The 14,746-nt window shown below is 38.9% G+C and overlaps 1 long non-coding RNA gene across 2 annotated transcripts; it reads left to right on the top strand.

The window, feature by feature from the left end:
- Positions 1 to 5,280: 5,280 nt before the first annotated feature.
- LOC143363821 (uncharacterized) lies at positions 5,281 to 9,779 on the top strand. 2 transcript variants are annotated; one of them, XR_013083920.1, is made up of 4 exons: positions 5,281 to 5,468; positions 5,825 to 5,950; positions 6,428 to 6,551; positions 9,730 to 9,779. It is a non-coding gene; the product is annotated as an uncharacterized LOC143363821 (long non-coding RNA). The 2 variants fall into 2 exon arrangements; XR_013083921.1 differs by having other exon boundaries at positions 5,281 to 5,472.
- Positions 9,780 to 14,746: the final 4,967 nt, after the last annotated feature.

The raw sequence follows: 14,746 nt of genomic DNA, 5'->3' as shown, positions 1-14,746 counted from the left end.
ACAGACATAAATTGGACTTTTAGCAAACACAAGTGACCACTTTTAAACTGCTCATTGCAATATTGAAGCGATAGTTTGAAAAGGTTTTGACCCATGCATAAGCATATGGATTTCAAACCCTGCCGGCCCCCTTAAGGCTCGTACAGACCTGAACATTTCGACGAACATTGCGCCGAACAGCGAACGAAACGCAAGATCGCGCCGTTCGGTTCGCCGAAATGAATGTCGATTTTGCGTTTCGTTCGCTGTTCGGCGCGCCGTTCGGCGCAATGTTCGTCGAAATCTTCAGGTCTGTACGAGCCTTTACGTTGCTTCTACTATGCACGCGCTACACACAAGCGTATCTCTATTCTGTCCGTGTGAGCTGCCTGCTCGACTGTTCGACGCGTTCCACCGAATTCACGTTACCAAAGTTTCGAGCGCCTGAGCCGCAATCGATTAGCACAATCGATTCGTGGTTCGGCGAGGCGCACATTTTGCTACAACATTTAAACTAAAAAAGATATCAATGCGAAATTTGGACTAGAAATCTTTTTTAAAGATCGGGTTTAATGGCGTATACTGAAATATGTTATATATTTTTTAAATAATTTTTTTTGTTGATTTTTAAGACAAAGACAGATAAGATGGTCAAAAGTGTCTCCAAACCAAATTAATTTTTAGTCGTACCATTCTCAACAAAAAATTACGAAAGAATTCTTGAATATTCTACCTAATATCATACACGACTGAGACTTTTTCAGAATTTTTGGCTGCAAAATAGATTTTTAAATAAATCCGAAAGCATAAAATTGCCGATTTTATATCGAAGTTTTCAGTTGACCACGTTTATGTTATTATGTTATTTGTGTCTCATCGTGATTATTAATGTGTAATTTTTAAAGATTTTCCAGATTATACAAACATGTTTAAGAAAATTGGATAATTGAATTGTCCAATCATTTGAAGAAAGTGCACATTTCGAATTGAAGTTTCCGAGATACCAGTTTTATAAAAATTCAGTAGTTAGATAATACTGAAACAATTTTTCTTATTTTTTTATAAATTGCATCGTCGTTAAAAAAAAAATCAATTGTTTCGCTGCCTCCTGATCGTTTTGTAGGTGTATTATGTAATATTGAACATTTTTATATTGAGGAAAACAGTGTAGAAACTTAAAACTGCAGTATAAAATATTTTATTTGCGTTACATTTCAATATATAACTCTGACTCTCAACAGTTTCGGTTGGTGCAGGCCGTAAAACGTCTCCGGCTGAGAATCTTTTCGTCCGCCATCGAAACCCGCATCGAATGAAAGTTCAAATTTTAGATTTTTCAATATACCTTCATAAAATTGTGACGAGTGAATTGTTAGGGGCTTTTCCTGAAGAAAATGAGTCCAAACTCCTACCGCGACCGGTCAAATGACCGTTTTTAAAATTTCGATTAGAATTTCCTATATACAACGTAGTTGAATCGCCTTTAAACTTCACGACTTTTCCTACAATATGCGTATAATACATTTTTCAATATTTACTTCTTTTTTTATTGTTTATTTTCTGAGAAAAATTTGTAGTCTGTCTTACCTACCACGACCGGTCATTTGACCGGTAGATCGATTTATATCTTTTTGTAATAGTATTCTTTCAAAGACTCAATTCCGAAACTATAAAGTCGTTACAAACGGAAGGTAATGCAGTTGTGGCATGATTTTAGCCGAAAAGTGCTTACAGTCCTCGCTCGCCTATCGGCCTCGCGGTCTTTATTTGCTTGATTGGTATCCGAAGCGGTCCAGAACCTCGGATTTTCTTACACCGTCTTATCTACTATGACTGTAAAATAAATAAAATCATAGCCGAAGGAGATGCCTAGACGTCTTCTCACGAATTCAAATCAGTAAAGTCTCGTGAGCTGGACAGAGAGCATCAAAACGTGAAAGTTACAAGGAGCATATTCGGCAGTCTTTTACTATTTTGTATTTTTATTCTATTATTATTCTACTTTTATTTTCTATTGTATTACGCGTTATAAGTGTCATTTTCAAAAAAGTGAACAAACCAACAATACTTCGTAGCAAGTTTCACATTTTATCTTTTGTTCATTTTTTTATCCATCTTGATTTACATTTTTATATTTTAGTTTTTATTTTATCCCTTGAATATTCATTCCCAAAATGTAAAGACGTTCGAAATTTTTGATATTGCAAATGACAATACGGAAAATTATGATCTATTTGAGAACGACTCGAACACCGATGAGGACGAAGGGAATGTTTCGAACGTACGTAGAGGACGAAAGAGAAGGAGATTTTTAGTTACTTCCGATAGCGAGAATGAGGAAGAGGTAATCGAAACTGCTATAGACGGAACTGTTTGGCAAGAAGTAAAAGAAGGGTCTAATCCTGGAAGAGCACCTATTCATAATATGTTTAGGGGAACATCAGGCCCAACAGGGTATAGTAAACGAAATATTATGCGGTGAAAACGAATAAAATATACATTATATACTCCTAAATAAAAGAAACTATATTTTTATACTGTCAAATTGGCTATTATCTTCATTCTATATTAAAAAATATAAGTTGTGCTACAGACCGGTCATTTGACCGGTCGCGGTAGAAATAGGTATACGCGAAGTTTCGGTAGGAATAGTGTTAATGCGAATAGTATTTTTAATACGAATAAGTTGTAGAGCTTATCCAGATGAAAATGAGTCCAAACACGACATCATTTGGATTATCTTCAACAAGATTTTAATTTTTATCGTAACATTACGTATCAATAAAATTGTTCGATTACACTCGAGTTTGGACTCATTTTCATCAGGAAAAGCCCCTCAATTCACTCGCCGCAATTTTATGGAGGTATATTGAAAAATCTAAAAGTTTGAACTTTCATTCGTGCGCGATTCTCCATCTGCTTACATTGTATACCGTTTGTCAGTCGCTGGGTCTTTGAAGATCGGCGTTCGTCGGACCTCGTCGCCGCTTATTCGAGCTGGCAAAAGTTATTCGAAGATTTATCCGAAGCCTTTGAATAAAAGATACAGATAAAAGATGAAAATTTATTCCAAGTTCGAATAAATCCGCTTCGAATAAAAAAAATTCTCTCTATTCGTCCGATAAATTCTCGTCTAATAAAATTATTTATTCGACAGAGATACTTTTTTTATTCGAACTTTCGAATAACGAATAAAGATAAAATATCTTTGATTCGAATCCTTATTTAAATAATTTGTTATCTAAATAGTGCCCAACTCTGTCTGGAATGCAGTGCAAGGGACACTCTTGTCCGTGTCGGTTTGCACTATCGACTCTGACGTTAACAGAACCGAAGAAATAAAAAGAAATACGCGGATACTACGACCGCTGCTGCTCTGGTGGACTACGACTCTACGGTTGCTCGGAGGAATACTTGTTTATTTGAGGCTAGTTGGTTGACTGGTCTTGTCGTCTCTTCACTCCTTGCAGCTAATCTCGGTGTGGGTGGGGTCTAAGAATCTCTGTCTTCTAATTTGTTCGTGATTGGTCAATCATTGTCATTGATCTTCGTTGGCGCCTACCATTGCCAAAGGGAGGGTAACCTTGTGCCGAGGTGGACGCGCGGTACCCTCACTCGATGGGTCCGGAAAGGCGTTATAAACCTGCGCCCGGTAAAGTGTTGTAAATTTTGTCCCGGGCCGCTACCATAAATGCTAGTGCATTACAAACATGATAAACTGGAGGTAGGCCGAAGTCTGCCACCCAGATGTTTGGTTATATTGAAATATTTGTTTTGTCTTGTGACGGAACAATACCAAAGTAAAATTTAAACTGAAAAAATTAAAAAGAATCGGGTTTAATGGTATATACTGAAATATATTTTGTATTTTTAAATCATTCTTTTTGTTTTTTAAATTTAATTACCCTTAAAAAATGTTCAAAACTAGTTATTATAAATATTGTTGTTCAATCTTTTATCAATCCCAAATAATTAAATTTATTAGAATATATATGCTGCGAATGAAAAGCAATATCAGAAGTACATTGAATAAGTAGCTATTAAATAGTCAAATGAAATTAATGATATCAACGTCGTATTTTATTTAATTAAATTTAAACTACATTCTTACTTTTGGCTAATATTGAACTAATTTAATTTTTTATAATTATGTTATTACACTGTTGTAGTTGTAATTGCACAGGGAAGACGACTGATGTAGTAGAAAGAACAAGAAAAAAGTGTTTAACGAAAAAAAAATCGTTCCATGCGGGATTCGATCCGGGACCAAAATATTCTCAGCCGGAGACGTTACGTTATTATTATTATTACATTACGTCTCCTTCGATGCACTCGCGTGTCAGCCGTAATGGAATTAAGAGGAAACAACATTCTTTTGTTTCATTCATCATATGAATCCTCGACATGAGATTTAAAATTATATCAGCAACAGCGCCATTGTAGAATATCGGTTCCACAATATTAGTTCTGGATGATACGGTAGGATGTGACACGGAATAGTACGGGGGCTCTAGAGCCCCCCGAGCGTGAGACAGAATAATACATTGGGTGATTGGTCTACTCCTATACCTCGTCTGTGGTATGGTATTACCTACAGATGTGTAGCTGACTGATGAATACGAGATGGAAACACCGGCGTGTTGGATAACGAATAAGAAAGGAACTGAAAAGGGAATCTTTCAATTTTATTAAATGTTGGATATTTATAGGGAGGAGGGTCCTAAGTGGACATGTTTTTTTTTACCCGGAGTATGGAACGATCAGGTGTCAGACGTTATAACAGAATAAAAATTGTAATTGTTACATTACATTTATTTCAGTATCACTGTCAAAAAGTCTACGTGCATTTGCATAAGAGTATGATCCTAATAATGATAATGTATGATTAGATTAGGTCCGGATACGATGTTTTGCGAATGTTATAACTTAAAAATACTTTACCACTATTATTCATGCACACACCTCGGTCTCTCTTTTTTTATTATGAAATAAATGTTTACAACAGAGTCAATAAATTCATGTGTGAAGCTAAATTAAACCAAAAATGAAATGATTCAAAATTTCAAAGGTCTAAAAAGAACTACGATTCATAAGTGTCTATATATAGACTAGAGTTTTATTTGATCCTTGCTTTGTCATTGGGCGATACAACCACATACATTGCAACGCGCGCGCCAGTCTTTGACTGCTCTGTCCTCGTTACAGCATTCGAACGCGCCTCCGGAAATTATTCGAAGTCAAATAAACCGCCGAAAAAGACAGATGAAAATGGACATGTGGCAGCCTGGGCATCGCGCAGCGGCAAGCACGCCGACGAACCGCCAACATACATTGTATACGCGGCGGCGCGGCGACGGTCCACGGGAAGCTGCAGAGAAAGAAGCGAAGATCGGTTCCGAAGGCGGTCGAAGGAATGCCATCGAACATTCGCTCGCAAGCGTCGGCCAGTATTCACTTCAGAGCAGCCATTCGTGTCAGTGCCGTGTGTTGTAAGTACGTATTATGGCGATTAGGTTTGGAGTATACATTTTGATAAGTTTTCCCGAAAACAGGCCATTTGTCCGCACAGTACGGCGGTCTCTTTATTTTCCGAGATATTTGCAAAAACTGTCTATTTTGATGTAAACTTCTGCCTATTTTGAATGACCGAATTTGTTCTTTAGGGCGCGGGAGGGTTCTTTGGTTAAAATGTACAAGGAGATTTTTATTATCCACCCTATGAAATTATCGAGTCGATGTTCTCCCATTTTGCAATCAAATTCACAGAAGTTATTTATTCATGATCACTATAAGTTGTTTCTATATATGTATTCATTGAGTGATACATGTTATTATTTATTTCCAGTGTTTTCAAATGGGTGAGGTTGGCCAACGGATGCAATGCTGGTTCGGTCTTTACCTCACGCACTGGTTCCTCGGTCACCCCAGGGTCTCATGTTTCCTTTTCAACGGTTAAGAAGTAATTTTGCAGGTATTTCCTCATTATTTCTTTATCAATGTTTTAATTTGAATAGATTTTGTTTTCTTGAATTTGGAATTTATAGGATACGGGTCTTAGGGATTGCTATTCCCTTATAACTTCTGCGAAATATATTCTTTAGGTTCCATGAGTTTTAGCGCCTTATATATATATACATTAATATATGAAGGGAGGTATGAAATTATCGAGTCGAAGTGGTCAATGTTTTTTCACTTTGCAATCATATTCACAGAAGTTATTTATACATGATCACTATAAGTTGTTTCTATATATCTATTCATTGAGTTTATAAACGTTGAATGAAGTGCACAAGTGGATGTATTTCAGGTAGAGACAATTTCTAATCGCACCGCAAACGATCCCTTCATTTATTCTCAGGTTGTCCCTATAATTTATTTTCCTTACCGCGTGTAGTAGCTTAAAAACTTTACCTTCTGCCGTTGAATACATGTTATTATTTATTTTCAGTGTTTTCAAGTGTGAGGCCGGCCATTGGATGCAATGTGGGTTCGCTGTTCACCTCACTGACTGGTTCCTCGGTCACCCCAGGGCCTCGTGTTTTGTTTTCAACAGTTAAGAAGAAATTTCACAGGTATTTTCTCATTATTTCTTTATTAATGTTTTAATTTGAATAGATCTTGTTACCTTGAATTTGGAATTTATAGGATATGGGTCTTAGGGATTGCTATTCCCTTGTAACTTCTGCGAAATATATTCTTTACGTTCCTTGAGTTTTCTCGCTTTATATACATACACTAACCAGCAAAACTGAGTCTACACTATTTGAGCCAACATAACTTTTTGAAAATCTGATCAAATGACTTGAATTTTATTGAGAAGTTGGAAGGTTTAGTTTGTTAGACGAGGTGTAAAAAATTTTTGAAAAAAGTTTGAATTGGTCGGAATCGCAAAAGAAATAGTAACAGTTGGTTTTTTTAGCTTTTTTATCTGAGCCTGTATTGAAAATTTAAAAAATGTGTTTGATTCGCTTGAGTAAATTACATCCATGCTGAAAATTTCACCGATATTGGTTAATTCGTTTACGAGTTATAAACGCTTAAAAGTGGAAAAATTGCCGTTTTTCATGATTTTCGACTTAAAACCACACTTTTAATCGTTTATAACTCGTAATCGAATTAACCAATATCTGTGAAATTTTAAGCGTAGATATAATTTATTCGAGCAAATCAAATACATTCCTTAAATTTTCAATACAGGCTCTGATAAAAAAGCTGAAAAAACCAACTTTTACTATTTCTTTTGCGATTCCGACCAATTAAAATTTTTTTCAAAAATTTTGTACACCTCGTCTAATATATATATCAATTATTGATTCCCCTCGGGGTTACAATTTTAATTACATCTCCCTCTTACCCCAATCTTAACCTTAAACTTATCCTAACTTACCCTAACTTAATTAAACGTGTCCTAAAAACACGCCATAGAGAGAGAGAACGATCTTTCACTAATATCCGCCGCGTTATTATTTTTCCCTGTCCCACACATACATGCTTCTCTGCTCTCTCCCCTCCCTGCACCTCACCCATCCTTCCCATGCCTCCTGGACCTCCTCTTTCGGCTGCTCTCTCTTTCACTCCATTCCTATGCATTCTCTCCATTTACTTCATCTCCCATATCTCTCCATTCCTGCTCTTCCTCCATTCATCCACCTTCCTCATCCATTCCTCTCCTCCTTCATCCCCTAATACTTCCCCACCATCCCCTGCCAACCACTCCCCTCAACCCTCCCTTACACATTTCCCACACATGTTCCCCCGTTTCCTCCTCTCACCCACAGACCTTACATACTTTCTTCTCCTCCTCCAACCAATACTTTCCACCTCTCATCTCGTTTCCCAACCTGTACCTGGCCACCCTTTGCCACCTGCTCTCTCCCCAGCCTTTCTTCAGATACCCCGGTATCCGCTCTCCCTTCACCCTCCCGTACCACATGTTGTACCTTGCGCTTCCTATCTTTTCCCATCTCTCCCCTGTTGCTTCTTCTTTTCCCCTTTCACTATCTCCTCACTCACTGCCTCTATCCTCTCCTCCATCATCTCCTCCGCCTCCTCCGCTGTCCAGCCCCTCTCTTCCCAAAAACGCCGTCACTCCTTCACCCACCCTACAACCTCCCCTCCCCTTCTGCCCCTTCCTCTTCCCTGCTCCCAGCACAACCTAGCTAGCTCCCCCCCTTTTTCCACCCTCAACTTCTTCTGGTACCCCCATGCCCTCAACCCCGCCCTCCCTCTCAACAACTCCCTCTGCAGCTGTTACCGCACCATATACCGCGGTGCGTACCTCTCTACTCCTAGGACCCACCTCAGAAACCTCTCCTGCAACCTTTCCACCTCTTCCCATTCCTTCCTACACCTCGTCTAATAAACTAATCCTTCTAACTTCTCAATAAAATTCAAGTCATTTGATCTAATTTTTAAAAAGTTATGTTGCTTCAAATAGTGTAGACTCAGTTTTGCTGGTTATTGTACATTAATATATACATTAATAACCAAATTACGAGAAGTGCCCGAAGACAGACCATTTGTCCGCACTGTACGGAGGTCTCTTTATTTTCTGAGATATTTGCAAAAAACTGTCAGAGTCTCCATTGCGAATTCTGCCTATTTTCAATGACCGAATTTGTTCTTTAGGATGGAGGAGAGTTCTTTCATTAAAATCTATGTTATGTCGTGCAGTTTCTCGCAATTGTAGGAGAGGTTCTGCGTGTTATTTTGTCGAATTAATGACCCGACACCTTCCTTTGCAATAACAACTTTGGTTTATTAGAACAATGACTATATACAGTTTACATTCGGACTGGTGATTATTCGGTTTCCTTTGAGAACAAGTTTGTATCTAATTTCTGCTCTGGGGTCAGCTCGCTCTTCACCTCGGTGGTGACTTTGGAGAAGAGTGGGAGATGGTCCCATTTTTGGGGGAAAGAAATCTCACTTGCTGATTGACTTGAGGGAGGAGTCATTTGTATGCAACCCCTGTTGGTGGTGGAGGAAGTCCCCACCCCAAGTCAAACGCGTAGAGAAAGTGCCTAGACCAGCACGTGACGATTGCCAGACCCCAGAGCAGCGTGACGAAAAAAAGGGCCCAAGTGGCCAGCACGTGCCTATGGTTTATTACCCCCTTGTCCCATGAGGGCGAGGACCATCGAGTTTGGGAACAATGCTTCCTTGGAAAAGCTAGATTTTCCAAGGACTTGGCAGAAGAGTCACTTTGTTCCAGTCATCTGGCAACTATGTTTATTAGGGGTCCCCAAACTGATGGCCCAAGGGGTCTGCCTTAGGGTCTCTAACCCTCATGCACTACGCGGATGCCTAACCCGTGACGATTAGGCCTTAACTGGTAACGTGTATATAAAAAATGCTTAGGCCTTCTCGAGACCCTTGTAAAAGTATCCCGAGGTCTAATGGTCTTTCCTCCGAAATGGCTGTGTGTCATAACAATCTACAAGGGAATTTTTATTATCCACCCTATGAAATTATTGAGTCGATGGGGTCAATGTTCTTGAACTTTGCAATCAAATTCACAGAAGAAATTTATTCATGATATACTATTGTATATGTATCCATTGAGTTCATCAACGTTGAATGAAGTCTTCACAAGTGCAAGTATTTCAGGTAGAGACAATTTCTAATTGCACCGCAAACGATCCCTTCATTTATTCTCAAGTTGTCCCTACAATTTATTTTCCTTACCGCGTGTAGTAGCTTGGAAACTTCACCTTCTGCCGTTGGATACATGTTATTATTTATTTCCAGTGTTTTCAAATGGGTGAGGTTGGCCAACGGATGCAATGCTGGTTCGCTCTTTACCTCACGCACTGGTTCCTCGGTCACCCCAGGGCCTCATGTTTCGTTTTCAACGGTTAAGAAGTAATTTTGCAGGTATTTCCTCATTATTTCTTTATCAATGTTTTAATTTGAATAGATTTTGTTTTCTTGAATTTGGAATTTATAGGATACGGGTCTTAGGGATTGCTATTCCCTTATAACTTCTGCGAAATATATTCTTTACGTTCCATGAGTTTTAGCGCCTTATATATATATACATTAATATATGAAGGGAGGTATGAAATTATTGAGTCGAAGTGGTCAATGTTTTTTCACTTTGCAATCAAATTCACAGAAGTTATTTATTCATGATCACTATAAGTTGTTTCTATATATGTATTCATTGAGTGATACATGTTATTATTTATTTCCAGTGTTTTCAAATGGGTGAGGTTGGCCAACGGATGCAATGCTGGTTCGCTCTTTACCTCACGCACTGGTTCCTCGGTCACCCCAGGGCCTCATGTTTCGTTTTCAACGGTTAAGAAGTAATTTTGCAGGTATTTCCTCATTATTTCTTTATCAATGTTTTAATTTGAATAGATTTTGTTTTCTTGAATTTGGAATTTATAGGATACGGGTCTTAGGGATTGCTATTCCCTTATAACTTCTGCGAAATATATTCTTTACGTTCCATGAGTTTTAGCGCCTTATATATATATACATTAATATATGAAGGGAGGTATGAAATTATTGAGTCGAAGTGGTCAATGTTTTTTCACTTTGCAATCAAATTCACAGAAGTTATTTATTCATGATCACTATAAGTTGTTTCTATATATGTATTCATTGAGTGATACATGTTATTATTTATTTCCAGTGTTTTCAAATGGGTGAGGTTCGCCAACGGATGCAGTGCTGGTTCGCTCTTTACCTCACGCACTGGTTCCTCGGTCACCCCAGGGTCTCATGTTTCCTTTTCAACGGTTAAGAAGTAATTTTGCAGGTATTTCCTCATTATTTCTTTATCAATGTTTTAATTTGAATAGATTTTGTTTTCTTGAATTTGGAATTTATAGGATGCGGGTCTTAGGGATTGCTATTCCCTTATAACTTCTGCGAAATATATTCTTTACGTTCCATGAGTTTTAGCGCCTTATATATATATACATTAATATATGAAGGGAGGTATGAAATTATTGAGTCGAAGTGGTCAATGTTTTTTCACTTTGCAATCAAATTCACAGAAGTTATTTATTCATGATCACTATAAGTTGTTTCTGTACTATATGTATCGATTGCCAAATGATTCCTTCAAATATCTCGATGCTTTAAATTTGACTGTGAGTTCCGACCTGACATGAGTATAGAAATGCCGCGAGTGGAAATACTGGAACATTTCGGCAAGAAAAAAACGTAGATAAAACGAAAATATACGAAATAGACATAATGAAGGATTTATTTTGTACATATTAAGAAGCAATATTTTATTCACTATATTGTCTTTTAATCTATTTCTTTTTTTTTTTACTAATTATTTCGCCAGTCTTTGAGAATACTCTTTCGGAAGGAACAGATGTTGCCATAACACAAAGATACTCCTTTGCAAGCTTTGATAGTGTTACGTCCCGAGTGGGATGAATTACGATTTTAAGAGGATAGGACGCAGTTTCAAACCTACCTGCATACACCGGCTATGGTTCGGGAAATTGAGGATCGTTTAAATAACTTTGTACCCTTATTTTGAAAACAACAATATTATTGATTTATTCAAAGTGTGGTTCTGAATCAGAGATTACAAATTTGATTTTACAAATATGGTTTATATAGCGCATATACTGGAGTGCTTATAAATAGTTTGATAATAATAATAATAATATTAATATTACCGTGATCACGGGTTCGAATTCGGTTACAATATACTCCGACTGCTGACACTGGTCTTTGAAACGGTTTGTCGCGAAACAACTGAATGAACTATTTTAACTTCAAAAGAGGTTACTGGACTATTGACTATGACTGAATAACTGATTGTTCACGATTGTCTGACCGACTGACTGTTTATAACTGAATTTGAGGAGTTGGTCCCCCTTTTTATGAGATGGACAGTCCTTTGTTTTTCAAAGATGCTGGCACAGGAGTCTCTACCTTGCATCTTTTTATCTTCTTGATGTCTCCTGACTAGTCAGCTGTATGCCGACAGGATCTTTTTACCATGAAGTCGGCGTCTTTTCTTATAATTTGGCATAATTGGACACCTTTCCTGTTTCTTCTCAGGGTGAAAACTGATCTTCATCTGCGTGTCTTGCAGGAAGATAAGTTGGATACGTTTCTCGTGCTACCTTACTGCGTAGAATTTTTAACATATATCTTAATCCTATTTTTACTTCTCCTCGCGCGACATCATCGGATGTCCATAATAATTCATAATAATTCTTCATCTGAGGGTTTATTCGTTGGCGGTCGAACCACCGGACGTGACACCTTTATAAATTTGAGGATTATAAGGACTGCTAATATTCCTGCACTGAAGGATCCAAATGTAATGGGATGAGAAGAAAAAAAATGTGTACATGGTGTGGGTGCGCTTGTCACCATCGGGTGACTACTTCTTGGGCGTAGCCAGTGTGGATCAGGTCATCACTCGTCCACGTTCATTTCGAAGTTCTCTTCGATGCATTCCGTGCACTCCCATGCCTGACGGACCCTTCCTAGTTGCCGACCGCAGTCTTGGCATTTGGAGTAGGTGTGGGCCGGGTTCAGCTGACACACGATGTGCCAGCCCCTTGCTCGTAGTACCAGTGCTCTCTTGGGGTTAGGCGGCCATAACATGTCCGGCATATCCTATTTTGGTGGTACACGTACGATGCTTCTTGCTGTGATGTACACACGCAGTATAAATTTAGAAGATTCCGGTACGTTTCAGGGTAATGGTGTGGTATTACCCCATCTATCGGCCCATAAAATTCCTCCAATACCTCCTCTTCGGGGCGGTAGTCCATACGTCTCCTCCGTACGTCTCGGTCCGGAAAATTCCCGGCGGGCAGTCCATATTTGGAGTAGGTTTGGGCTGGATCTAGCTGACACAAGATGTGCCAGCCTCCTTCTTCACAATACCATTGTTCCCTTCTGATCAGGCGGCCATAACACGCACGACATATCCTATTTCAGTGAGGTATATAGGACGTCTCTTGTCGTGGTGCGACGACACAGTACAGATTCAGGAGGTTCCGGTATGTTTCTGGATAGTGGGTCGGTACTATCCCATCTATAGGCCCGTAGAATTCTTCTAACACCTCTTCCTCTGGGCGATAATTCGGCCTTGGGACAGGCATTGTTGTCTTTCTGAATTGATCCTTTGTCCCGCTATTACCTTCATCGATTTTATATAGTTGGTCTCTGGGATATCAGGGTTTCTGATGTAATTTATCACTGGTTTACCCATACAAGTTGATGTGCTGAGGATTGATAGCAGCTTCTCTGGACTAATTTTCCGATATACATACTCATATATTGAAGGTTCTTTCCAAAACTTTCTAATATTTTGTTGATCAAAGGTCTTTGTCACTGCGCTTTATCCCACCGCTGTCACCAATTTTTGTTATGTCCCAGGTGGGGCGGATTATAATTTTTTGGGGATAAGTCGCAGTTTTGAACCTACCTGCATTCATCGGCTACGATTCGGGAAATTGAGGATTGATTAAATAAGTTGTATCCGTATTTTTAAAAAACAACAAAATTATCGATTTATTCAGAATTAGGTGCTGAATCAGATATTCGAAGTTTGACTTTACTTTACAAGCAGGGATTTTGTATAGCGCATAAGCTAGAGGGCTTACAAGTGTTTCGCTTTATAATAATATTAATTTATCGAGTCGCTGATTCTTGGAGATCGCTCGCAAGTTTGCAGTCGCTGATTTCGGGAGGGCGCTCGCAGGTTGTAGTCGCTGGTTTTCCGCAGTGGCTCGCAGGTCGAAGTTGCTGAACTTTCACGAGCACTTCGCGGGACTTATACGTCGAAACTCGTAGATTTTAAAAAGAACTGTTAATAATTGCACGACGCGTCTAACGTATGGATCTTTTACTAACTGACTGAACTCATTTTGAGGAGTTGATCTTCTCAATGTCTCCTGATTAGTCAGCTGTGTGTTGCCAGGGTTCTTTTACTTATGAAGTCGACGTCTTTTCTTGTAATTCGGCATAATATTCTTCTTGTTTGTTTCCAAGGTGTAAACTGATCTTCGTCTGCGTGTCTTGCAGGAAGATAAGTTGGAGTCTTTTTCCGCGCTACCTAACTGCGTAGAATTGCTAACATATACTTTAATCTTATTTTATTTCCTCTCGCGCGACATCATCGGGTTTTTCTATAATAATTAATACTAATTCTTTATCTAAGCGTTTATTCATTTACGGTCGAACCACCGGACGTGACAACGCATAAATGCACTGTCCTGAAGGAAGTTTGTTTTTGCTAACAATTACATGAGCTAAAACAACTCTAACAAGTCCTTTGCAGAAAAATATAAACGGCTGTTTCGGCCTAATTATAAACTGCTCCTTAGCCCCAGCAACAGTTGTCGAGATCATCCAATATGTATCAGTCGCTCCATAACACCTAACGCTGGGGTTATTTGCTTCTATGTCAGGATGTATCTCATACATACTAGCGCCGACAACATGGGTAGGCCACACATTCACTTCTGTACATTTCAATCCCCAGAGATTATCGGATCCCACTTTTTGGTACTTAGTACCCCATGCATCTTGATTAGGCTCAGTCTGTGTAGGTATCCGCACCAGTTTAGCGTTGTGACGGTGATCTCGCTTCGAATGTGCTTGTGACACGCACCAATCTCTGCTTGATACGCCTAGGAAAGCTTCTCTTAAAGCGCTTGCTTGTTGAAGTGTTTTCCGTAGCGAGCAGTTTCCCCCATTCAGCAAACGTATCCGCCCGGGCTTGGCGTATCAGAGCCACAAGCTCCTCATCCTCCCCGCGCATAAGCTC

Source organism: Halictus rubicundus, unplaced genomic scaffold (assembly GCF_050948215.1).
Source record: "Halictus rubicundus isolate RS-2024b unplaced genomic scaffold, iyHalRubi1_principal scaffold0139, whole genome shotgun sequence".
In the NCBI taxonomy this organism is placed as follows: domain Eukaryota; kingdom Metazoa; phylum Arthropoda; class Insecta; order Hymenoptera; family Halictidae; genus Halictus; species Halictus rubicundus.
The sequence above is the reverse complement of the archived record's forward strand: the minus strand, read 5'-3'. Positions and strand labels throughout refer to the sequence as shown.